Consider the following 26,123-nt stretch of genomic DNA (forward strand, 5'->3'; position numbering starts at 1 on the left):
TAGACTTAATAAAGTGTTTGCCACTTTTATGGGACAAGGTATCCATTTTTATAACAAAGTCCCTGATAAATATAAAGAGCTACCGTATAATAAATTTAAAGGTATAGTTAAAGATCACATGCTTAAAAAAGCCTATTATACAACTCGAGATTTTCTTAATGATAAGTCATCCTGGGAGTAGGATTATGGTCCTCTCATGCTCGCACTAAAAAGAATTAAAATGAAAAGTAATATTGTATAAACTAATAATAATTTCTCAAATGTAATAGTGTCATGCTTCTCAATCTAGACTGTTACTTAGCTTTATTATTAGTTTTTTTTAAAGAGATAACTTGGCATTGTCATTCTCACTAAAATGTCTCTGGGGTGGTGGCGTAGTGAGGCGGGTCGTTACATTCCCTCTAATATGGTCGAGTGAAGCGATGGCTGGTTCACTCGTCATGTCTGTGAACAGGCGCTGCTTTCGGGGACTGGTCAATCCAAGTTATTCAAATTTATGTATGCGAGTCATTTCTACTAGTACCTTAATATGTAAGTCTAGATATTAGCACGTCACTACCTTGTTTAATATACCACGCAATCTTGTATACCTACCCATTCTTATGAAACACCATACAAGAATGCATGGTAAATTCAGTGAACTGCTCCTGAATCGAATGTACCTACTACTACTATTTCTATTTATTTATATTAACCGGCAGACAGTGGTGACTGAGTTTGTTGCGGCGCTTCTTCTCAGCACTTGCCAAATGTTGGTCTCGAAGCGCTGGTAGGGTAAAAAGATTATGAGACATGTAGAGGCTCCTTAAGAGCATATTTTATGACGATTTGTAAGAACTATTTATTAGTCTAAACAAATAAAGAAATTTTGACTTTTTTTTGACTTTTTTTTTGAATTAATTATTTAAACTTACACTAAGTTTATCATAAGGTCAGATAGATCAAAGTCATTCTGTATTTGGAAAGATAGACTAAGTATTTAAATACAAAAGAATAAGTATTCAATTACAAATTCATGTAGTTGATATTCATAGTTTCATCCCAATAAAACAATACTTCAAATTTCAAGTTAATGATGTAACTTAATACATTTCAACTGAACACATTCAACTAAAGAATTAAGACACATTTTTAAACAGATCTCAAAGAAAAGTATTAGTTACTAATTTGTCCAATAAACCAAGAATCAGAGGAATAGATTTTTCTGTGTTACAGAGAATGCTAAAGCGCAGGCACGAGGATCTATCATGTAAATACATTATTATCTAATACATAGTACCTATATTGATAAATGTTGTTTATTATCTTGTTATAAAATCTTTTTTGTCTCGGAACCTTGAAGTTTGATATAGTCTAAATTAATACCCATATACAGTAGAGGTATTATGTTGTTCTTTAGAGGTACCTATAGTCAGCGTCAAATGGTTCGTGGCACCCAAAGTGCCCAAAATGTTGACAACACAACCTTATTCCAATGTAACAAAAATTGTGCAATTTTTTGGCTACTTTGGCTGTCATGAACGATTTGATTCTGGCTGTACGTACAGTTGTATTATTTTGTCATTTTCCCAGACGTCGCATCCAAGTAGTTCGCTCGCTCCCTTCGGAGATCGCAGCTGCAGCAGCCGCGAGCGTCCAACTTCGTCGGAATGAAACTCGCGACGGAAGACTTTCGTTTTCCATACGAGCTGCTCACATATACGCAGCTTTGCATTTTGTTTCCCGCTTTTTCGCGTGACGTCACACGATTCATGACTCCAGCTGAAACAATAATATTGGGATGCCAAATAGTTCGGATTTATATCCATGAAGCTGACCTGCTATGGGAACTCTGCTTTTAAAGAGAATGTAGTAGTAAACTGTATTGTGTGCAAAAAGCTTTGTTTTCATACAAGTCTGATAGAGAAGAAATTCTTGTTTTATAACTCTTTTGGTATCGAGGACAGATTTTGTAATATTTGTTCGAATTTTTCAAAGATTTGATCTTGTGAATATTCATTATTTTACTACAGCAGATCCTTAACTATCTACAAGTACTTTGTATGGCACCGATTACAGTCCAGTTACATTCTAACTTCGAGAAATCCCTGATACAATCACGGCCAGTAGGTGTTCAGCATAATTTTATTAGGTAGGTACTAGGTATTGTCTAGAGTTAATTTTAAAGGCTAAATAAACGTGTTTTAAAAGCGAATGTGAGATCCTACTAAGATTTATAAATGTAAAATTTTGTGATGGTGGATGGATTGGAAGTTTGTTACTCTTTCAGACAAAAAATACAGAAGAACGACATATTATAAGTACTTATACGAGGTTAAGCTATCATAATTATTATAAGGATCTCTGTGACAAAAAAAAAAATTATTTCCGAAAGGTACACAACAAATTCAAAAAAAATCACTGGTGTAATTAAATCAATTGGATAACTTAAGACTTACTAGCAGTCCCCAAACTAGGTAATCCTGTATTATGGGGACTTGAGTTTGGAATTTGAATTTTATTCAATGTTGTTCGCGGGTAATGTAAGTTCGTGAAATTAAACTAATTATTTTTACACAAAATAAAAAGAAAAGAAAGTTCAAAGACAGCCTAGGTGTGAGTGAGTGTGTGTGTGTTTGTGGTGTGTGTGAGTGTGTGTGGTGTGTGTGTGAGTGTGTATAGTCTGTAAGAGTGTGTGCGAGTTTGTGTGTGTATGTGTGTGCGCGTAGGTTTTTGTTTGTTTGTTCGGTCACTTAGCAGTGGTAAGCAGAAGTTCCGTGTCACTATATGAAAGGGAGAAAAGCCACCTGGTAGTCAGGTCTTTGACTAGTTGAGGAGGAGTGGACTTGATGTCATATTATAAGGATCATTAAAAAGCTATCATATTATAAGGATCTCTGTGACAAACTGAATTTCATCGGGCAAAGCCACGGGCAAAGTAAAATCTAGTAAATGATAAGGAACTGGAGTTAATAGCACCAAAAATGTGTCAATTTTTCCCGACGATTTCGCGAACGCAGGGGCTGAGAGACGCTATCTACGATACGTCTATTTTAGTAAATGACAGCGCCGGTGATAAGGCGACAAAAGTGCAGGTTTGAGATACCGATACTTACCGCTGCACTTCGACATACGCCGCAATGCATGGAGGATTATCTACTTTATTTTATCGGTAATAAAGTAATATATTTTATAGGCTTTGTGTGTTGGAAAATTGGAAGTCTGGTCAAGGGCATTTCTAAACCAATATACCTAAGTAGGAACTATGAGATTAAAGTGTAAATAAATAAAATGTGTCAAATAACATGTAAATAAATTGTCAGTGCTTAACACTAGAAGTGCCGAAGATTGCGACCCCCCTAAAAGCGCCGCTGGGTCAATTTTGTCCCAGCATATATTTTGTAACATTTTTTAGTTTCAGACATGAACATTATGGTTAAAACTATTTGTAGTATCCTTAAAAAAAGGTTTATCTATATAATTTAATAAATATGTACTTATTTCTTTAAAAATATAAATGTATTCAATTTTAATTTTGAATTATTAAAAGTTAGATATTTTTGGTGTCATATAAAAATAGTCTCATATTACATGGTGTTATACTGTATTAAAATTATGAAATTACTACTTTAACTAGTGATTATTATTTTTGAAAGAAAAATAAATATCTTAAACATATCAGTGCACATTTTGCACAAAGTTTTTTTGTATGGTTTTTTTGGCTCTCTGGTGTACTATGTGTTTAGGAATGTCTATAGGTATGGTTATTTTTTTCGTATCCGTACACACACAGTGAAGTTTTTTACCAGTTACAATGAAAAGTATGTACGTTTAATTTTCAAAATTGTGTAAGTCACACATTTTAAAAATGTATCAAATCATGCAATGTATGAACTGGCCAATGTCTAGAAGCCACCTTCCTTCTAATATTATAAATGTAAAAGTTCATAAAGATTGATGAATTGAAAGATGGATGGACTGATGAATGGATAGGAAGGATGAATGGGTGGATATATGCCTAGAACTTGAACTAAGTGAGTATGGAATCATGGTTAGATCGTTTGATGTTTTTTTACTCTTTTACGCAAAAAATACTAAGCCGATCTTGATAAAACTTTGCAGTTTTATTGCTAATACTTCAGAATAACATAATATAGGCTATAATTTAGAATAATGTTCAGTTATTTGGTCAAATAACAACGATAAATGTAAAGAAATTAGGTCTTTCTATGATAAATTTAATTTCTCACGGGTGAAGTCACAGGCAAAAACTAGTACAATATATTTATATTTCTGCATTGTCACGAGTCACCTAAACGCTCCTCACCTCTTCACTCTCGTATCTCCTCGAAACAAGGACTCTTCGTCGAATTATTGTTGCAAATACCAGGGTGGGACAAAATTGACCCAGTGGCGCTTCTAGGTAAAACCGATTTTTAAAATTTTTCTATTAATATTATAGTATCAAAAACATTAAAAAAAGATAAAACTCAATAAATCAGAAAAAGTCAAAAAGTTTCATGGAATTTCGTTAAAAAATAAAAAAGTTAGAGACGATCAAACTTGCGAGTGGGACAAAAATGGGACGGCGGCCTTTCTAGTGTTAAAAGTAAGAAGAATAGCATTTTCGATGACCTCATCAGGAAGTTAGCTGACATGTTGTCATAACAAATTAATATTTATTTTTGCTAGATGCATTCACGATGCACAACAGGTATGAGGTAAGGCATGAGCCCAATGGATTATTATGCAGTATATGTTAGTGTCCGTGACTCTCACTCGGCATGGGGCACACTGAAAACCAGCGTCGTGGCCTCCCTCACCGGGGGCCACGGCATATGCTGAGTGGGGTCCCATTGCGATGGGCATCGCTGTGCGACAGGGTGGCACTGCTTAGTTTACTTGATCTTTCATTGTATGTTTTATGTCACCTCTGTCATATTCGCTTTTTTTTTATTTTACCTCTTTTGTCTTTTGTGATGTCCATGGCAATAAATGTTTCTTTCTTTCTTTCAATGGAATCTGGGACCTAAGGCGACTGATTGTGCCATTACTCCACTGGACCGTCATTAAAAACTGAAGAACGACTTTTAAGCTATAGTTAATGGTAACCATTGGAAACAAGTTAGCTTAGGTATATTAATGCTTAAATTGCATACTTGATTAGAATTTTTCACTTTCTACTCGTACTTATACATAGGTCGTACTGATTCTGTAGTCTCTTTCTTTTAACTTTATAGCTACTTGTAAAAACATTAGGTATACTATACTTTTTAAGTAAAGATAAACCTCTATAGAGGTTTGCTTTATTAATTAAATTTATTCTTTTAACATTTATTTTTATACGAGTGTATTACCAAGTCAAATAAAGTCTCTTCTTCTTAGGAGTTCAAGCGTGGTTCAAGTATGTTTAAAATATTTATTTCTAGTTTTCCAAAAACTAAACACAAATTGTATTTTCACTCATATCATGCATATTTTATTTAAGAGAAATATCAAAGATCTTGACCTTTTTTGGAAATTTTGGATAACATCTCCATTTTTCTTAGAAATCAATAAAAATAGCGCGTAGGTATACCTTTAAATTATCATCTTGCATAGCACTTTCTTGTGAGTGCTGAAAGAATTAGTTAAGTTATGATACTTAACTAATTCTTTCAGCACTCACAAGAAAGTGAGTTTTAGTAAGTGATCATTATTTTGGGATATTGTACCTACTTTCAATTACACTGAGAGCACCACTTACAAGATATTGGCACATTTAAAAAAAATAGATTTGTTTACCAGCAAATCTTAGAAAACAATTTTTTTTACAATTAAGATTACTCGAAACGCTGAACGAATTGAAATCGGGAATTTCCACAAAGCTCTAAAGATTTTTTGCGATGCAAGAATTAAATATTCGCGCGGATTTCTTCAAAGGCGATTGAGAACTAACTATCCCAAAATAACTTTTAGAAAAATTGTCTTCAAAACAGTCAGGGCTAATTCATTACTCATTCTAAGCGAATTTAACGGGGCTTCGATCTGAGGTGTGCGGCTAAAAATTAAATAACAAAAGAAGCCTAACCTATGGTCGGGCGAGACTTGTCGGTTTTCGGAATGCACGCTAATGCGTCTGGCGACCTACTTGTATAAATTGGCTAGCTTAGCACCACAAAATAGAAAAGTACAGAAGTTAAACTCATGTGATGCACTGAAATTTTCTAGCGGTCGCGCTAGGGCTAACGGCGGCGACTGCGTGGACGCCGAGCAGTTCCTATCTTAACTGTTTACATTGAGGAAGAAAAGCGTATTTTTTTATCACCCATACGTAAACAAACATACATTACACACTTTGCCAGTAATATTAAAATGCGATTACTCATAAAAATGCGATTAATTTATATATTTACATCCTTCTCATTACATTATTGAACCCCCTGAACGTGTCTCCCGCGGACGGCACTCGCGCTCGCACTGTTCCGAGCTGGTCCGAGATAACGCGTACGTGAGCAGAGTCAGTGTGTGCGTTAGTCGAGCGCACTTTTGTATGTAGATTGTCTACTGTTCATTTATATTTTGTGCCGCGATGCATCGCCGAGATACGGATATCAGACCATAACTCCAGGTGATATCGGTTCAGACTGTTTTCTGCAGACATAGGGTTCAAAACGTTATTGATAAGATAACGTTTCCTGTCTGCGTGATTGGGTAACTAGTCTGTCTAAAAGCTAAATATACTTATGTTTGCGTTATGATATCCAAAAAAGGCACTGCAGTTTTTTTGCTCGATTCAAGTGATTCATTTTAAAATCAAATTTTATTACCACAGAGTGTCTGGTTTATGCCAGGAATAACTGAGCTTATTTCAGTTCATATCATCAAAAAAAAACCTAACCTACTTACTTAGTGATGCTTTTACCACTGAAAAAGTCTATGCAGAAAATAATCATCAAACAACATTCTTAATAAATAAACAAAAAACTTATTCATCGTTTTGCAGGTCAGTTGAGCACAGACAGTTTTTTATGAAATTATAAGCTAATGCTAGACGCTGCATTGAAACCAGTTTGGTAGGTGGGTTGACTCATTATGTAATCTTACAGTTAATACTATATCAATAGATACATAATGATTGTCTTTCTACATAAGCAACTATACGGATGAGCAGTAACAAGAATCATACTGATCGAACATATCCAACGGTGAAAGAATTTTTGAAATTGGTCCAGTAGTTCCTGAGATTAGCGCGTTCAAACTCTTCAGCTTTATAATATTAGTATACATTTTATTATTATTAAAAGTACAGTAAATTGCCATATTAAAAACTTTTCAGGACAGTGTTGCCAAGACCCGTGTTACTTTGCAGAAAAGTTCAATAAGAAAGATTCAATAAACCGTTATAATACTTATAATTAATCTCAAACTTTATTAATTAACAAACTTTTACCATTGGCTTTACTTGCATGAATTTCAGCGTAAAAATATACTACTGTAAATTGATTTCTTTAATATCCATTTGGCAATTGAAATGCTTACTTGCTTGTTCACATCTTAACCTTTTTATTATTTTATTCATATTAAAAATACATATTTGTATTGCAAAATGTATTTTTATTAAGACATAGCCGCTCCTAGTGATATTTCGTAATTTAGACTCCTATAGCTCTTAAAATTCGGCCTGTATTATTGCAAAACACTTAGGCTGGGTTGCACCATCTTACTTTAACTTTGACAAACGTCAATAATCTGTCAAACTAAATACAAAAAGCACCGGTTATCGTCAAAGTTACCGTTAAAGTTAGGTGGTGCAACTCAGCCTTATTTGTGGATAGTTTGACATCTACATGTCAATGACTGCGTTCAGCCGATATTATCATTGTTAGAATTTGCTAGCAAAATGGCGGTTTTTTTTCCGTCTCGCGAGTGTCAGTGGCTACACGTGTTTCAGGAAAACAATTAGTTTTGGTGTAATTACTAGTGTAATCTTTTACAGAAAACCAATTTCAAGCTAAATTATTACTAAAACAAGGGTGGTGGTACATAAGTTTATTTATTCTCGGTAAGTTTTAACAAAAATGGACCCTAGTCCTCCCGACCCGCCTGATCCTCCAGATCAGACGGATACAATGGAGGTCTCCCAACCCTTATTCTCCCAAACGGCAACTAAACGCCGCCTAGATACGGAGGTTGACTCCGAGCCCGCCAAGAGGACAAACACAGACGGATCTTCACAAAATCATCAATCGGTGTACACACATCCCTCTCTTGTGATTGCTCCTAAAATATACAGCGACCAGGACAAAGGCCCCTTTATCGTTCACGTTTCCCATGTGGAAAATGAACCTTCTTCCCCAGCCTATATTCAACCCATGAGATTTGGCAAATTTCTGGTCACTAACAAGATACAGGGAATTATTTTAGACGGAGTCAAAAAAATTGGCAGAAACAGGATTTCTGTCGAATTTCTTTCATCCACTGCTGCTAACAATTTCCTAAATAATGAAATTTTGTCCATGTACAAATATGTAGCTTCCATCCCAACTTATAACGTGACCCGCATGGGCCTCATTCGAAATATCCCTACAGACTGGACCATGGAGGAACTCGCAGAATCCTTGACTACCCCAGACGGCTGCGGTATCCTTTTGAAGGCGCGCCGTCTCAATAGGAAACTAGTTAAAGAAAATCAAACTTCCTGGGTCCCCACACAAACAGTCGTAGTCACATTTAAGGGTCAAGTTCTCCCGGAAAGAGTATTTTGCTTCCACAACTCATTACCAGTTGAGACGTACCAACTCCCAACTATCCAATGCATGAACTGCTGTCGTTTTGGCCACGTTAAGTCTCAATGCCGATCCAAACCAAGATGCTACCGATGCACACAACCACACTCTGCTGAGGAATGCCAAGTTACGGAAGACAAAGCTACATGTATCAACTGTCAAGGCCCCCATTTTTCTTTAAACAGGTCCTGCCCAGAGCACTCTCGGCAGAAGGCAATTAAGATCACCATGTCTCAGGACAATGTCTCTTACTCCCAGGCCTCCTCCCAATTTGCGCCAGTTCGTAGGTCATATGCAGACATTGCTAAATCCCCATCACCCCAAAAATCCAACCCCACTCCTCAATCTTCCTACCCCCAATCCTCACCCTCCACTCAATCCAGCTCCTACAGAAAGTCCATCCCGCGCCCTTCCCGTCCTCATACGCCATTGAATAAAGGGTATGACAAACAGGCGCACCAAGCCATAATAGGCAACTGTGCCTCCGCCCTCCCCAATGGCTGCGCTTTAGGCGATGACTCTTTTTCCTCCTTAGGAGAGGAGAACCTTCTGGACCTGGTTCTCTCTCTTATCCTTCAAATTGTTTCTGGCCGTAAAAACACCTTACCGTCCAACGTTGCGCAAAAGCTTTCCCAAATCTCGCAGTTAACTTGCAATAATAATGTCGACAGAGGTAGTCCAATGGAACTGCAAAAGCATTAGACGTAAAAACACGAATTAACTTTTTTGATTAATAAATATTCTAAGATAAGATAGATAAGACCGCCTAATTGTACCTTGTGTGTTCCTTTTCTTCTGTTATGTTATTTGTTTGGTGTGCAATAAAGTGTATTTATTATTTTATTATTATTATTCTCCATCGGTCTTAGCCGTCTCGGAGACATGGCTGGTACCTGGTTCACACTTTCGTGTATCAGGTTACTCGTGCCTCCGGGATGATAGAACCGATGGTTACGTGGGAAGTGCCTTACTTGTAAGGCGCTCTCTCCGTTATACCCAACTTCCTCTCCCCTCACACAGTCAAGACATTAATGTCGTGGCCGTGCGAGTATTTGACATATCCTTTCTATCCGCTTACATTCCTCGTCCTAACTCTTCCTCTATTAATGAATTACGCTCTGCCATTATATCCCTTCCTCCTCCAGTCCTCATTATGGGTGACTTAAATGCCCATCACGTCTCATGGGGCTCCTATCACTCTGACTCCCCTGGATCATTGCTTTTGGATCTTTTGGATGATTTGGACCTCTGCATTTTGAACAATGGCTGTCCAACGAGAAGATGTGCGCCGTCTCAAAACCCAGCGTCTGCCGTGGATGTTTCGTTTTGTTCACCTAATTTGAGCTCAATTCTTTCCTGGAGTGTTCTTAAGAGCACGTTCGGTAGTGACCATTTTCCAATTTTAATTTCTCTACCGAATAATAATTCTCTAATAAATCGCCCCCCTCCCCTCTTAAAATATAAAATAAATAACGCCGATTGGTCAGGCTATTATGCGTCGGTTAGAGAAAAACTGAAGGACCTACCTAACGTCACTAACGAGAACGCTCTTGATGTGTACTCGGAGTTTGTGAATACCCTGCTGGCATCAGCTGATGCTCATATTCCCACAAAAAACCCATCTAGGAAGGTATCACCTCCCTGGTGGGATGCAGAGTGTACTGCTAGTGTCCAAAATCGTAAAGAGGCTGAAAAAAGATACAATCGTTCAATGACCATGGAGAACTACATCTTCTACCAAAAAACTGCTGCGCAAACCAGAAAATTCCTGGCCAAAAAGAAGAGAAAGGGCTGGATTAAGTTCTGCGAGACTATGTCTCCAAGAACTCCTTCCTCAATAGTTTGGAAGCATATCAAAAGATACCGTAGGTCTTTATTACCAATTAATGCTCCATCAAATGACCCCTCAGCCTGGTTAAATGCTTTTGCTGACAAATTGGCCCCTCCTTTTGTCCCTTTCATGGATAGCTTCCCTTCTCCCAGTAGTTTTCTTCCTCATACAAACAACCTCGATAGGCCCTTTTCATTTGAAGAACTGTCATTGGCTCTTGACGGTTTAAAGGATTCTTCCCCAGGGGTAGATGGAATCCCATACTCTTTTATATTAAAATCCCCCGAAAAAGCCAAACATTACTTTCTCGACACCATTAACTCTTTTCATGATCTAGGTTCTCTTCCGGAATCTTGGAAACAACAGATAGTTATTCCAATCCCCAAACCAGGAAAAGAACCTTCAGACCACAATTCCTATCGTCCTATAGCTCTCTCTTCCGTCCTTCTCAAAATAATGGAGCACATGGTTAAAAACCGCTTAGAATGGTTCTTAGAATCCAGCAACATCTTGCCTAAGTCCCAATTTGGCTTCCGTAAAGGGCTGAGCACTCTTGATAGTTTGAGCATCTTGACAACCGATATTCGAGTAGCTTTCCAAAATAAAGAATTCCTTGTTGGTGTTTTCCTGGACATAGCCTCCGCGTATGATAATGTTTTGCTCCCATTGCTCAGGCAAAAATTGCACTTGCTGAGTATCCCGGAGAAACTGGTACGTCTCATCTGTAACACATTGATGTCTAGATCAATAACGGTGAGATGCCAAGACTCTTCTGTTCCTCGTTTAATATGGAAAGGCCTCCCTCAAGGGTCTGTGCTTAGTCCCCTACTCTATAGCGTTTATACTTACGACCTAAACAGAACAGTTGACTCTTTCTGCAGCATACTGCAGTATGCGGATGATATATCCCTGTATTACTCCTCCAAATCTATTAACGAAGCAAGCTCTCGTCTAAACTCAGCATTAGATTACCTTAACTCCTGGATGACAGATCATGGACTCTCAATTTCTGTTCAAAAATGTAGTTGCGTTGTCTTCACTAGAAAAAGTTCCATTCCAAATTTAGTTATTTCATTGAACGGCTTGTTGTCGACTTTCAGTTCTTGACACCCGGTTGTCAGGTATCCCGCATTTCAACTACATCCTTGGAGAGGCAGAAAAAGGGTTAAATATTCTTCGAGCCCTCTCGGGTGCCTGGTGGGGTGCTCATCCTTATTCCCAAAAGCTACTATATAATGCTATCGTTCGTAGCCATTTTGACTATGCTTCATTTCTGTTAGACCCGTGTAACAAATCTGTCCTCGATAAGCTTACTAAAACCCAGTCTAAATGTCTTCGCATAATACTGGGAGCTATGAAATCCTCGCCTATCAACGGATTACAAGTTGAAAGCGTGGAACCTCCCCTCTATTTGCGTAGACAATACCTCAGTGACAGATTTTATTTAAAAGTTTCTCAAAACTCAACTCACCCATTAAATGACAAATTAATCCTCCTCTCTTCTCTGATCAACAATGACCCCTCCCGGAGTTTGCCATGTATCTTGTTAAGTTACCAGAAATTTAACCGTCTCCCTACTCCGATTGAAAAAATTACATTGAATCCCCTTTTCTCTAACAGCTTTGAATCTCTACTTTACCATCCCCCGATTATTTTAAACTTTGGTATAACTAAAGATTCATGTTCTGCAGGCCAAGAATTTATCAATATTGTCTCCGAACACTGGCAAGGCTGGCTCAAGATCTATATCTACTGATGCTTCTAAGCTGGACGAAGGTGGATGCACAGGTGCTGCAGTATGGATCCCAGCATACAAAATAACATTGAATTTTAAGTGTCCTCCTGTTACATCAGTGTTCACCGGAGAATCTGTTGCTATACTTGAAGCTATTCACTATATTATCTCTCATCAACTCAATAACACTCTGATTTTCACCGATTCTCTAAGCTGTCTTCAATCCATTTTAGCCAATCCCTTCAAATCCAAATCCAAATTTCCAATAATTTTCAAAATACGAGATGCCCTATATCAATGTAATCAGCAGAATTTAAACGTCGTTTTGGCCTGGATCCCAAGTCATCGAGGAATTCTTGGGAATGAAACAGTAGACTCATCCGCCAAAATTGCTATAACCACTGGCTCGTTGGAACATTACAAGTTATATGCGCATGACGCTTCCTCCCTGCCACGCAGTCACCTTTACAAATCATGGAATACTCATTGGGAAAAGTCTAAACGAGTGGCTGGTAGATATTATGCAGACATCCAACAGAGCATTCCCACAAGACCCTGGTTCTTTAAATATCACCACTTGTCTAAAAGAACTGTTTCCATTATCTGTCGCTTGCGTCTTGGACATGCTTGTACCCCGGTTCACCTTGCAAAAATGCGGATTAAAGACAATTCCCTATGTGAGTGCGGCTTAGATGAGGGATCAACCAACCATATATTTTTTAACTGTCCCAAAATTGGCTCTTCCTTGTTTGATTTTCTTCCAAAAAAAATCCCACTCCCTACTAACATTAAGTGTGTACTTAATTGTAATAACCCTTCCACTTTAAAATCCCTTGTTAAATTCATTAACTTAAACAAAATTAATTTGTAGGTGGATGGTTCTGTTTGGCAAATGTTTTTAAATTATCCCTCTGGCTCTGTGACTTTTTTTTCTTTTTTTTTTTTTTTTTTTTTCCTAGTTTGTCGCCCGCAACAACAACATCCCTTTTTTTTGTCTCCCATAATTTTATTGTTTGTTCTTTTTATATTTTATTTTCACGTATTGTGTTGTCTTATTTGTGATGTCTGTTTGTTTTAGGTATTTAAGTTTGCTTAAATTGCAGCTACAAAATTACTTATTTTATAACCACTGCACTGTGTAAAAGCTGCGCACGTGACATTGGCGGAATAGTGTGCCCTCAGTGGCGAAAAAACGCAAGTTCATCGCCATAAACCAAAGAAGAAGAAGTAGCAAAATGGCGATTGCCATGGCGACTGCCGATAACTTTAACATGTTTTCGGCACGGTTTTTCGGCTAGGACACGTCTGCCCCCTTAGACAAAACGCACTTTTTGATCGAATCGAAAATCGAATCCGTCAAAACTTCATACAAAAAAGGGGCTTTTCGACCACTTTTCGACTGGTTTGCGATTATAATTTGCACTTTGTCTAGACCCACTGCTAAACTTTATAAGTGACGTTTCCCATACATTTTTTTGACATTGACAGCATCCACTAAAAGGAAGCCATTTTACTTGCTAGCGTTAGCTAGCGCTATTTTCCGCCAAACGTCCCCAATATTGTAACCTTTGAAGTCTAGGTTTTTAAATAAAGAGTCACCCATTGATCTTCGATGGCCGGTTTCTTGGTGGTTCGCGTACCGGTCTGCTACATTGAGGCTGTGGGATCGAATCCTTTTGGGGGCAATGGAAGTAGTATGTAATAGTTAATCCGTACTAATATTATTATACGAAAGTATCTTTTACTGTTACCTTTTCATGATTAACTAGATGAAGTTTGGGTTTAGATGTAGTTTGAGGGAAAAACATGGGACAGTTTTTATACCGGTTTCCGAAAAGGTCTAAATTCACACGGACGAAGTCGCGGGCATAAATTATAGTAGAAAATTTTGTTTATTAATTTATTTAGGTAAGCGTAATTATTAATTTATTGAGGCACCACAGTATAAGCACGTACTAATTGGGACTGTACTAGTTAGATCAAATCTTAAATATTTTGTAAATATAACTCAATTTATTTCTTTTTTCTTTATTGTGAATTAACTATTCAAACATAATAAAGTCCCTACAAACTTTGATTTAATTACAGAGTTAATTAAACACTTTAATCAAGTGCTAATGATTATCAAACAAAACCACTTACTTGCATGTCATGTAAAGATATAAATAGTTATAATTATTGTCAATTAAGTATAGTAATCCGTCAAATGCGCTAGACCAAAAAATAATAAGTAATATAAATAATATATTACTGGCAAAGTGTGAATTAATTTGGATTCAATTGTTTATAGGAGCGTGATATTTTAATAAGTATATTTTTTACGAGACTATTTATGCGTTGTATGTTATACAATAACCTATTATAATTTATTTATTTTACAAAATACATATTATGACTATAATTAGTATTTTTCCAATAGTAGTATATTAAAGCGCGAGTTTCACAATTTTATTAATTGATATCAAAGTAAATTTAAACTGGATAAGAATATGTACCATTGTTAAGAATTCCATTATAATGAAACGTTTCAGTAAGTTTTATATCAAAAGTGTTTAAGAAAAGTTTACTAAATAAAAGTTACGTGTTAACAGAAAGTAAAATCCCAAATCCCGCGCCCCGCATTCACAAACGATGTTTGCTTAAGTGAAGCAGCAAATCGAACGCACCGCGTTTAAAGCTCTGTGATTGGTTCGTGTGTGACATTGTGCGTCCACGCGTACTGTGCGACCTCATAGTAATGTATGTGAATACGGGCGTAAGTGTACACTCGTAAAAGATCTCACAAAGTGTTCCAAATTGAATGGCCGACTCTATAGTTTTTCGCTAACACTGTTCTTGAAATATTTAAAAAAACTTGAGTCATAACTACTAATTAATTACACTACTTAATCCAAGTTTGTTAATTCTACATTGAAACCAAATATACTAATGTCATTGAATTTCGATGAACTCATAAGAAACTTTAACTCAAAATATTAAACAATAGTATCGAAATATCAAGTGACAAAATCAAGTGCTTTCCTAAGACTTAAGTTGTCTGCTATAGAGTGGTCTTAGACATTGAGATGCTCTAAAAGTCTGCGACCACACCGTTTGTATAGAGAATTTACGGACGATGGCATATCAAGATAGACCCTGAAGCATCATAAGTCGTTTTAATACGGTCTATTCCGGAACAAAAATATAGAGTCAGATGTGCACGATGACTTTACCGCAACGTCTAGCACGTTTCTTCCAATTAGGCATTTTTGATATAGGTAGGTACTTACTTATCAAACAAAGCTTTGTTACAACAGAAAGCATCGCGTCATGTAGTTGCAGCTTAAAATTCAGGCATAAATTTAGAAAATTTCCATTTCCATTGGTAATATTTATCAAATAACATAATTGCTTTCCACCTGAACTCTGAAAACTTGAACTTACAAATCATTTGCAAAAGCAATTTATCAATTAGTATTACATCACAATAAAAACCAATTTCAAGACAGCGCTTCACAAAACTTTCATTTCCAGTCCGAATGTAACGTCTGCGAGCCGTCTAAAATATTCAATATTAGCCCGTCAGAAGTTCCCGAGCTGCCTATTAGGTAAGGCCGCATGAGTGCAGCAAGGTTTGCTATTTTTTCGTCTGGCGGCTGTTGCCTCTGCCTGAATAAGTTCGCTGACCTCAAAGACAGTCTGACCTTGTCTGTCTGTGCGTGTACTAACGCTAATTTGAACTTTTCTACGCGTCTATTCCTGGGTTCGGAATTTTATTACAGTGTCGACTTGTTATTCCATTACGATCACGTTCAAACGCAGTTTTATTTTTTAATTGTTTATCAATTTTCAAAGATATTTATTGCAGTTTAGTGTAGGTAAATCTATTGTAAATTGTTCCAATTATTTTTTATGAGTTGTAAAAATTTGTTAGAATTTCGTTTGTTAATATCAGTCGTATTGTTTGTCCCATGTTTCAGACTCAATAAAAGAAAATTGTTATTATAAATATCGTGCGATGTTTGGCCAGATAATTAAATGTAAGTAAAATGGAACGTATTATAAAGCTACCCTTCAAACTCGATTAAATTTAATACCAAATATTTCAGCTGCTATTGGAAATCATGCTATTAAGATAACAAATAGTTGAGGCAAACGATTTAATATGACATTTATTGTTCGATACTCGATACAAACATTTTGGCATCTACGAAGAGCGAAATTAGTAATAATAATATTGTGATTGCTATTCAGTTACTTGTTCACATTCTCATGTGAAAATTTGGGTTACCTTAGCTACAGTGAAAATACGGCAAATTCAACGTTCAAGTCACAAATTCAAGTTCAAGACCAGACAGATGTCATCGAAAAGTATCTTTCACAAACAACATTTCCTATGATTTTAATTATATTTTTTTTCTGTATACCTACAAATGAAATTGATTAATAACAGCACCGTTTATTGCTTGGTATTTTGTGTCACGTGCCATTATTCCCTAGTCTTTTCAAAAGGAAAATTTATTGCCCCAGTATTAACACCTTATGGTAACTAGTTCTTAAAAACTGTTCTTAAGAGCCATTTTACATTTTCGTGCGAATTTCTAAGATTTCGGAAGCATGAATTACTATCTTAAGCAACACCCAGAGATTATTTATTAACTGCGAAAGATAGGTCAATCCTTGTTGTTGACCATTAATGTAACGGATTTACTAAATCTCTTTTGCTTAATTCGCAGTGCCCCATCTCCCACAACCATTTTACGGAAAAATTGCCGCAGACTCATTTTCAAAGTCCTGTATCTATTATTTATGCTCGTATAATAAACTTAAAAATATATAGTAATCATCGGACATATATTTTTGTAGTCCAATAATCAAACGGATTCTTGAATTTCATTACCATTATTGAGTAAAATCTAAAAATATTTTAGCAAATTTTTAAGATTTACGTCACATTTTGATCGTAATTTTTGGTTTAAATACACAGCAATAACAGCAATAAAAGTATCCCAGAATAAAGAATATTCATTGGAGAATTGATTTCTACAGTTATTGTTTAAATATTAGTAACCACTTTGTCAAAATATTGATGTGAATAACAGTATAAATTACAATGCGCAAGCCGACATCGATTAGTATGGCGCGAGCGCCCGTCAAGGCAGGATCTGTGTCATTTTTCCCGCCATGACGTTTACGTGCGTTCGTGTCGTGAAGCGGTGATTTATACGGCGACCAAATATTTTTGATACTATGTCGAGAGGTCCCTGTTTCGAGTCGGCCGTTTGGTGTAGTGGTTCGAAACGGACTAATATGCCGAGAGGTCCCGGGTTCAATTCCCGGCTGAGCAGAAATTGAAATGATGATTATAATTTCTTTGACGGGTCTGGGTCTTTAATAAATAAATTATAAAAAGTATGTAAGTAGTATATCCAATAAGCTGGCTAGCACCCTTAGCACAAGCATATTAGTTGCTTACTTTGGGACTAGATGGCGCTGTAAAATTGTCCAAAGATTTGTTTATTTATTTATCCGCTTTGAGTTTTGTTTCGTGAAGAAGAAAAAGAAGCTTTGTATCGAGAGAGTTTTGTTGTTAAATCTATACTCATAAAAGAGGAAAGATTTGATTATTTGATTGTTTGAAGGCAATAGGCTACGAAAAAAAATCTTTCACGATTAGAATCCTAAATGTTTTCTATGAAGGTTATAAAATATTTTCAAAAACTTTAGTCACAATCTTCGATAATTTGACGTTTTAATAAATATTTTATTGTTTTCAATACGATTTCTTTACTAGTTTTTAGAAATTCTACGATTTAACTAAAGTGTTTATATTTTATGCATAATTTATTAACTTCTAAAATATATTCTCTATTGATAGATGACGCTTCGTATTTTATTAAAATTATTACCTGACGAGGTTAAAAAGGTGTAGAATGTTATTTTGGATTTAACTTGCTTCCATAGAGATATAGAGAGATGCTAAGTAATGCGCTGAGTTCGAAACTCAGTGTCGCATTATAAATTCACACACACAAAGATATCAAAATATGTACTCATTATCCACTGCGATATCAGTATTCAACGTTCGAATAACCTTTAGTAGTATGCAAGCAATGTAAACTGTTTACATTATGCCGACGCTCCTGTCATCATTGCTTTCACAAGCAATATGTTCTGTTTTTGGGCATATTGTTGCGACACCGGCTCCGCCCCTTTGTCACTACAACAATAACTCATTACCCAGAATTTTTTTTGGGTGATAAAACTGTAGTGGTGTATATTGTTATTCTGGTCGACGCCAGGGATGGATGAGCGTCCGCTGTCGCTGGCGACAGGGTCTTCTGGTTTAGGTCTCAGGAAAAATGAAATCCACTCGTAGAAATTAATAAACTCAGTGTATTCACGAGAATAATTATACACAGCACTAGTGCTCAGTTGAGAGAGACTCTAGAGACGTATTGGAACTGAGTGAACCAACAACGATCTTGCGATAGGAACATCCGACCCGAGTGATAGTTGAACACAGACTGACTAGTACCAGGCCTCTGTCACTCGCCTATTAGATAATTAGCTACAGCGCGCGACAACTCTAAGTTGCAAATCAGTGAGGGCCGCCACGCGCCTGTGTACATACGCGTACCTATACACGCTCGGTCGATCATCGTCGCAATCAAGGTTTATTGTTCCAACAGCACTGTTTTTCCTCTTTATAATGGAAAATCGTAATATTTAGAAATAATAATTAACTGTAGTAATTTAATTAATTAAAAATAACAGGAATTACAAACAAATGTGTTACAGAAAATAACTTATCTACTAGACTTATGTATTTTATGTGGTAACACATCCCACTACGTAATCCACATATTGATATATGAAACCATGTAATATAGAGCGAGGCAATTACAATTTTAGCTAATAAAAACATTAACTTTACTTCACCGTGTCTTGTTTCCGGCACTACACCTTTTAAAACGTTTGTCCAATTTCGAATTATCGCAACACTGAAGTTTATTAATAGGTACTTTGGAGATGGTACGAAATACAAACACCACTAGATTAACGTTTACCAATCGTAAATACAATAAAAGCTTCTTAAAATTAAGTTTTTATTTATTTTACTTTGCTTATACAACCCTGACGGTGCCTGACGCTTGAGCTGCGAGGTAGATAAATTCTGATCACAAAAAAATTGCGCTCTTATGAGCGTAGTATTACGGTGCGATTTCGAATGCACCAGGTTCATTGGAAATTTTGCATTATTATTATTACCGTTAAAATGTCGGCATCTGATCAATTGCGATTTCTGTTGCTACTATTATGTATTCTGTGCTAATACTGCTGTACTGTACTGTAAAGTTTCATCAAAATCTGTTCAGTAGTGTTTGCGTGAAAGAGTAACATACATCCTGACATCCACACAAACTTTCGTATTTATAATATTAGTAAGACTAGTAAGAAGTAACATAGTAAGATGAATTATTTTAGTTATTTGTTTAATAACAATAATATTTATTTATTTATTTATTTCTTAGCTCTGTCTGATAATGGATCTTGAGGAGTTGTAATGGCCACCTCCATTGCAACTCCGTAACAAAACAATAGAACCCTATGGAGTTTGGGCTTGTGTAATTCGCCTTGACGAATATTTCGTCCCTAAATGATATCCAGAGTCCGATGATGGAGCTGTAAGGGGGCAGATTTTTTTTTACTATGTTGACTGTCTTTATTTTCTACTTAATATAATATTTTACATATTATACCTATTCGTGTTTCATTATTAATCGAATTATAAAAATCTTTAACCCTTAACCGCCTACCATACGTCTCACAGACCCTGTCGATTTAATAATTGTGAATATTTTTGCGCCGGAGTGTTGCATCGACTCGTTCGTTTCTGTACCTTTTCCCCGCGCCCCTCAGCACCGCACAACGGCTTGTCGAGGTTGGACGTGTACGCGTTTGCTTCAGGTGAGTAAATAAATACCAGAATGGGTCTGAGAGACCCCTGTTAGGAGGTTACGTAATTTTTTGTATGAGTGTTTTTTTCTATAGTTTTAGTTATAATGGCTCTTAGTGAAGCTGAAATTGAACGTTGGTTTCACAAGATCTGTCAGACGATGAAAACATACAAAACGACGAATGCAGCGATGTGGAGCCGGTTGAAATTTATCATGTGCTGGAAGAAAGTAGCGTGTCTGATTCCGAATGCGAAGGCTCAGCATTAATGCAAATAAACTCTCCATCACAATGTGATATTCCCTCAGTAAGTGACCAAGAGTTGTCATCTGAGGATGATGTACCGTTAGCGGAGGTTCGATCGAGACCTAGGAAAAAAAAATATTTTGGAAAGAATCGTTTTCGTTGGTCATCTGCCCCGGTGACTTGACGTTCGCGGACTTTACAGGACACACAATTTACAGCAGGTTCAAGTTTATGAAGAAACTGGCTGAACAGCTGACGAGACCGCATATGGCACGTCGTGAAAGCAATGTGAAATTGCAACATGGTATACGTATCAGTATACAACGCATCCTCCAGGTCAACGTGACCCCTCCAGCAGCTGTCCCATGCAGTAGCACAGGTGAAGAGCGATTGGCGATTCGTAAAATCTCTTCCACTTGCAAATATTATACAAAAAAACTCAAAACACAATACATGTCTTTCGAATGCAAAGCGCCAATTTGCCTCGAATGTTCGAACAATATGAGTCTGGAATGCCGTGAAAAACTCTAAGTTTAGAGCCTGCAATTTTGATTAATTGATTATAATAATGAGTTTAATTTTTTTTATTAAAGTTCCTTGTTGATTGAATTATATAAAAAATATTAGAATAAGTTCCTATCACCTTAAATATTTTTTAGGATTTAATTTTCTATAAGTAATAGTAAGTAAGCCAAAAATAAAAGATTATGCTAATTATTCGAAGATTTTATAAAAATATTGATGATTTTCACATTCCTCTTTTTTAAAATAAAAAGTTTAATCATTTTCGTAACAGAATTTTAATTAAAATGTGTACCCTCCCATAATATTTATCGTAATCGTATTATTTTTTATTCTGGGGTCCCTCAGACGTATGATAGGTGGTTGTGTGACAATAATATGTGGTAGGTGGTTAAGGGTTAAAAGACTAAATAAACTCTATTAAAATTTTAAATTAATTTATCAAGTTTATTAACCGTATTCTACCTTAAAATTAATTACTTATATCAAGTCTTAATACGGTCACGGTTCAAGATTTTTTTGTCCATTTCGGCGTTCTTTTTACTCTTTTGACGTTGCGTTGACAGTTTTCATCTAAATTCGCGCGGAATATTTTTGTGAAATGGCTCTTAATGTATTCATATCGATATTGGCTGTGACAACTTAATAAGTGCTAACAGTATAAAATAATTGTAATTGGCAAGTTCTTTATAAATGGGTCGATCTTGGTTCATCAAACATGAGCAGCATTAATATTAAAGGCGTCACGTAGATTTTACGGTTTTTACGTTAGCTCCGACATTTTTCCTCAAAGTGTCGTTGACACCATTAAGTGATTGGGCACATTATTGTTACATACCAGCATTGTGGATCTGCTTCATTGAGTCCACTCCCGTTGGAGGTTTCCTCAAGATTTGCTGTTCATTTTAGCGTCAAGGTGACTTACACGTGTTTTGGCTAAAACGAATTTGTATTAACTGTACTGCTGTTCCTAGCATCAGTCATCATCCGCGTGGAATTTGGTTTGTCACTAAGTCAACATTCCGCAATCTGCGATCAAAACACGGCCATATTGTAGGATCTACATTGATAATCTCTGCATTTCTTATTTAACACCTTTGCTGCGGCAGTAACTTTCTAATACTTTCCATTCCTTCGGTACAAGGTCAGTAAACCTGGTATTAAAACTTACATTGTGGCGGCACAAGGCTTAAAGACCTTGTAATATTTAAGATATATTAATTTTATTTTTGGCTTCATGTTAATAGATATTGTGTTTTTTTTCTTTGAATATTAATAATAATGCATTTATTGACATACACCTGAAGCCGTTCGTGAATAACTTGTTTAGTATAAAAATTATAGCTATATTCAAAATACAAGGCTTATGCACCCTGTGCCGCACTGAATTAGGGAAGTCTGGTGGGTATTCTAGGGATGTGAAATACAAATATCGATAGTTTAAATTAAGTTATAACAAAAATTTAAAAAAGTAACAAACAAAGATGTTTTAATAATTTAGTCTAAATATTTTACAAATAAGATATACGTGCATAAATACTTAAATAAGCTATATTTAAAGAAAACATATTATTTAATAACATTAAGTTACAACTTCAAATGTTTGTCACGAAAAACATTATTTAAATTAGCAATAAATCGTGTAGCAAATTAAATTATAATCAATTTACAGTTTTGATTTTGTTTGTTTCTCTTGACGCCATGTCGACATGTGCGTTTCTTACGAATGCGAGGCAACACTGGCTGCACGAAGCTAGCGTGGGGTGCGGTACCAGGTGCGCAGGGTACAAGGTGCTTCGACCTGGTTTCGCATTGTGAAGACATTTTATTACTTCCGTGCGGTACCAGGTCTAAAAACCTGGTATTAAGGTAGGTACATCATTGGATTCTATTTTAAGAATACATCTTAGAAATATATTCATCACTTTCCTACACCGGACCCAATTGAAGTTATGCCTTTCGCACGACAAGGAAGACTATAATTTTCTTAGCCGCACGGTAAGCGAGACGTGCACAAGGTCTATAGACCTGGTTTCGCACTCAACGTGTTAATCAATCACAAATGTAAATTGATAAACATAAAAATGTTTTATTATTACAATAGAAAAAATACAATACGAGACAGATAGGCAATATAAGTGTGATAATAAGGGGCGATATAAAAGTATTTTCTGGTAATTAATTTCAAGGTTATAAAACAGAACACAATTGGATTTAGATTATCATAAACTCGTACTTACCTAATTGATTCACAAAAATATTCGCCGTCTTATAGTGCTTGCATCTCTTTTGTTTAGCAAAAAGCTGTATATGTGTCGCAGGCAAATTGTATGATTCCGCATTTTACAAACGGCGTCGTCAGTTTACAAACGTTCGCTGTTCTGTGAAATGCCGAAGGCAAATTGGCGACTCGTTCAATTGATGAAATTTCGACTATGATTGTTGCAATAGGGTGACCATCATAAAACACATGTTGGATAAATCGGACCTTATTTCAGTAATTCAAATTCTATTCAAATAGAAAGAAAGAAAGAAATAGACAATATCGATCTTTAATTTGGTACTGAATTTTGTCTCGACTACCATGTCCACTGTCCCTATGAATATCACTATATTTATTTATTTGATCACCAACAAGGTTACACTTTAGCGTTCACATATCATAATAGTCTTCCATAGGTATGTTTTCCGTTGGGCTCTCATGGCTGTCTTTTTTTCAGAATAAGATAGTCCACATCGCCAATACTCATACATCATATTTTTTATACCATATAATATTCCGCAGCAGTCCTCCGAGCACCAGATCCCATTGTCACCTTAGCGTTTTTTACAGTCCTGATAACCTCAAAAACTTTTTCATTTGTCCACGGCTTTTTCACTGCTTCTATTGTTGAATCGTAAAATAAATGTCTTTAAAACAATAGTTTTTTGTGAAAAGTCCTTTGAATACGTAGAATTTGCACTGTTTTCAATATTTTTCTGTATCACAACACCACTACTCGACGCCATTTTTCTTGTTTTGATTGGCAGCGCCTCGCGTGGTAAGAAAACTAACTAAATTCTTCAATTTGCCGCGGCATTTTGTAAACGGCGATTGAATTGGCTATCAAATTTTGTGGCATATTATAAAGTGCCAAGGCAATTTACATTTTGCCTTCGACATTTCATAGAACAGCGAGCGTTTGTGAACTGACGACGCCGTTTGTAAAATGCAGAATCATACAATTTGCCTGCGACATATGCACTAGACAGAACCATTTTAATGCCAGGCGAGGTCACGAAGCGACTGGCGCGTCGAAAAAAAGACGCCTAACATACTTTTTAAGCGTACAAAAATAGACGCGCCACAAAAAATATTCTGATGTCCCGAGTCTGTGGTGCATTATAAAGACTCCAAGCACTAGGCTGGCATGCCAATCATTGATAGTAATTAAAGTTAATCGATAATCAATTTATTTGCAATCGATAGTTGCCGTAAGCCGTTAGGAAATGCTTTTTTTGTCTACAAAATTAGCCAATATTCAAAAAAAATATCTAATTAGTTCCGCCTATTTTCACCTACTTTTTTGTGGATTAACACTAAAATTTTGCTTTTTACGAGCACTGGGATTGCTAAGTTTAATTAAAAAATTCGTGTCTAAAAGCAGTGCAATTTAAATTGCAATCATTTTATCCTAATACAGTAATGAAGAGTAACCTACGATATTGTAGAGTTCGAAATTTCTTGGAGAAAAAAATGATTGGTAAAGAGACTAAGAGAAAGAAATCCAACACGCTAAAGAGACCTAACGTTCCTCTCGGTACAACCATACAGCGACTCTAAATACTTATTTTAAAAAGAAAACTCCAAAAGTTTTTCTAATCCTGAGCTTTGACGATCTCATGTGGTGGGATGCAACAAAGGTCTGTCATAAATGTAAATAAGAATAAAATTCCCAGATCAAAACTTGAATTTTATAATGTTACTAATCCATTAAGTGAGGCTGATTCGAGCAAGCAATGTCCTACTAATGAAATAACGAGTGCATCAGTGCCAGCGTGGGTGCAGCGTCGTCATAAATCTATACAAACTGATAGCCGTTAGCATACGTGTGTACCGTGACTGAACTTAAGCCCAGGGTAATATTTTAACTAGGTAGTTGACACCACCAATCTATTGACATACTTTTTATGCGTCTTTCTCATAGTATTAATTTGTCTGGCAAAGACAAGCTGCTACGTCACTTTTTCGCTAATTCTTGGTCTTTTATTTATTGCTTTCAAAGTCTGAAGATTTTATTTTCAACTAGCGTCAGCCCGCGACTTCGTACGCGTGGATCCCGTTTTACCCCCTTAGGGGTGGAGTTTCGTAAAATCCTTTCTTAGCGGATGCCTACGTCATAACATCTACCTGCATGCCAAATTTCAGCCCGATTCGTCCAGTGGTTTGGGCTGTATGTTGATAGATCACTACGTCAGTCAGCCAGTCAGTCAGTCAGTCAGTGATCTTTGAGTTATACAGTGTGAGTCACGTTAAAGTGTACATATGAAAATAGATGAAACAAGACCTATTTTTATCGACAAAAAAGAGGTCAAAATATTTTTTAGATTTTTTTTATTTTTTTATAGATTTTTTTTTCTTCCAATTACTTATTGTAAAGAAAACGTAATAACTTTTAAACTAAGCGGTATATCCTGATAAAATAAAAACAGTAATAATGCTAAATAACAGGCGATGCTAAAAAAATACATAAAATACACAAAAAAGGCCAACAAATAATAAAAAATTATATTTTTTGAAAAAAATCTGCTTTTAAATTCGTGTTTTTATGGTTATTTGATAAATTTCTCCAAAAATGCCCCTATAACAGGTGTTTTTTTTTACTTTGTATTATTCTCTATCGTATTATCTTCGTAAAACCAAAAATCGCATGTCTCTATCACTATCACAACGTTTACAATGATCGTTTGAACTAAGCCTCTCCGGGCGCGCCATTCAAAGCTTCGTTAACAACGAAACTGAAAATGGCTCTAGATTTGTAATTTTGATAAAGACAAGTTAGAATTTAAATAAAAACAAAAGATTTCGAAGTAAAATAAGCATTTTAGTTAAAATTAAAATTGT

At 36.0% G+C, this 26,123-nt stretch overlaps 2 long non-coding RNA genes across 2 annotated transcripts in view; both read right to left on the reverse strand.

Annotated features, from left to right (window-relative positions):
- Positions 1–26,123, reverse strand: part of LOC135073905 (uncharacterized) — a 328,784-nt gene that overhangs the window by 169,203 nt on the left and 133,458 nt on the right. The window lies entirely within an intron of this gene.
- On the reverse strand, positions 901–24,260 carry LOC135073904 (uncharacterized). The gene is made up of 3 exons (XR_010257720.1): positions 23,260–24,260; positions 21,858–22,048; positions 901–1,761 (listed from the first exon to the last, which is right to left on the reverse strand). It is a non-coding gene; the product is annotated as an uncharacterized LOC135073904 (long non-coding RNA).

Source organism: Ostrinia nubilalis, chromosome 8 (assembly GCF_963855985.1).
Source record: "Ostrinia nubilalis chromosome 8, ilOstNubi1.1, whole genome shotgun sequence".
Lineage (NCBI taxonomy): Eukaryota > Metazoa > Arthropoda > Insecta > Lepidoptera > Crambidae > Ostrinia > Ostrinia nubilalis.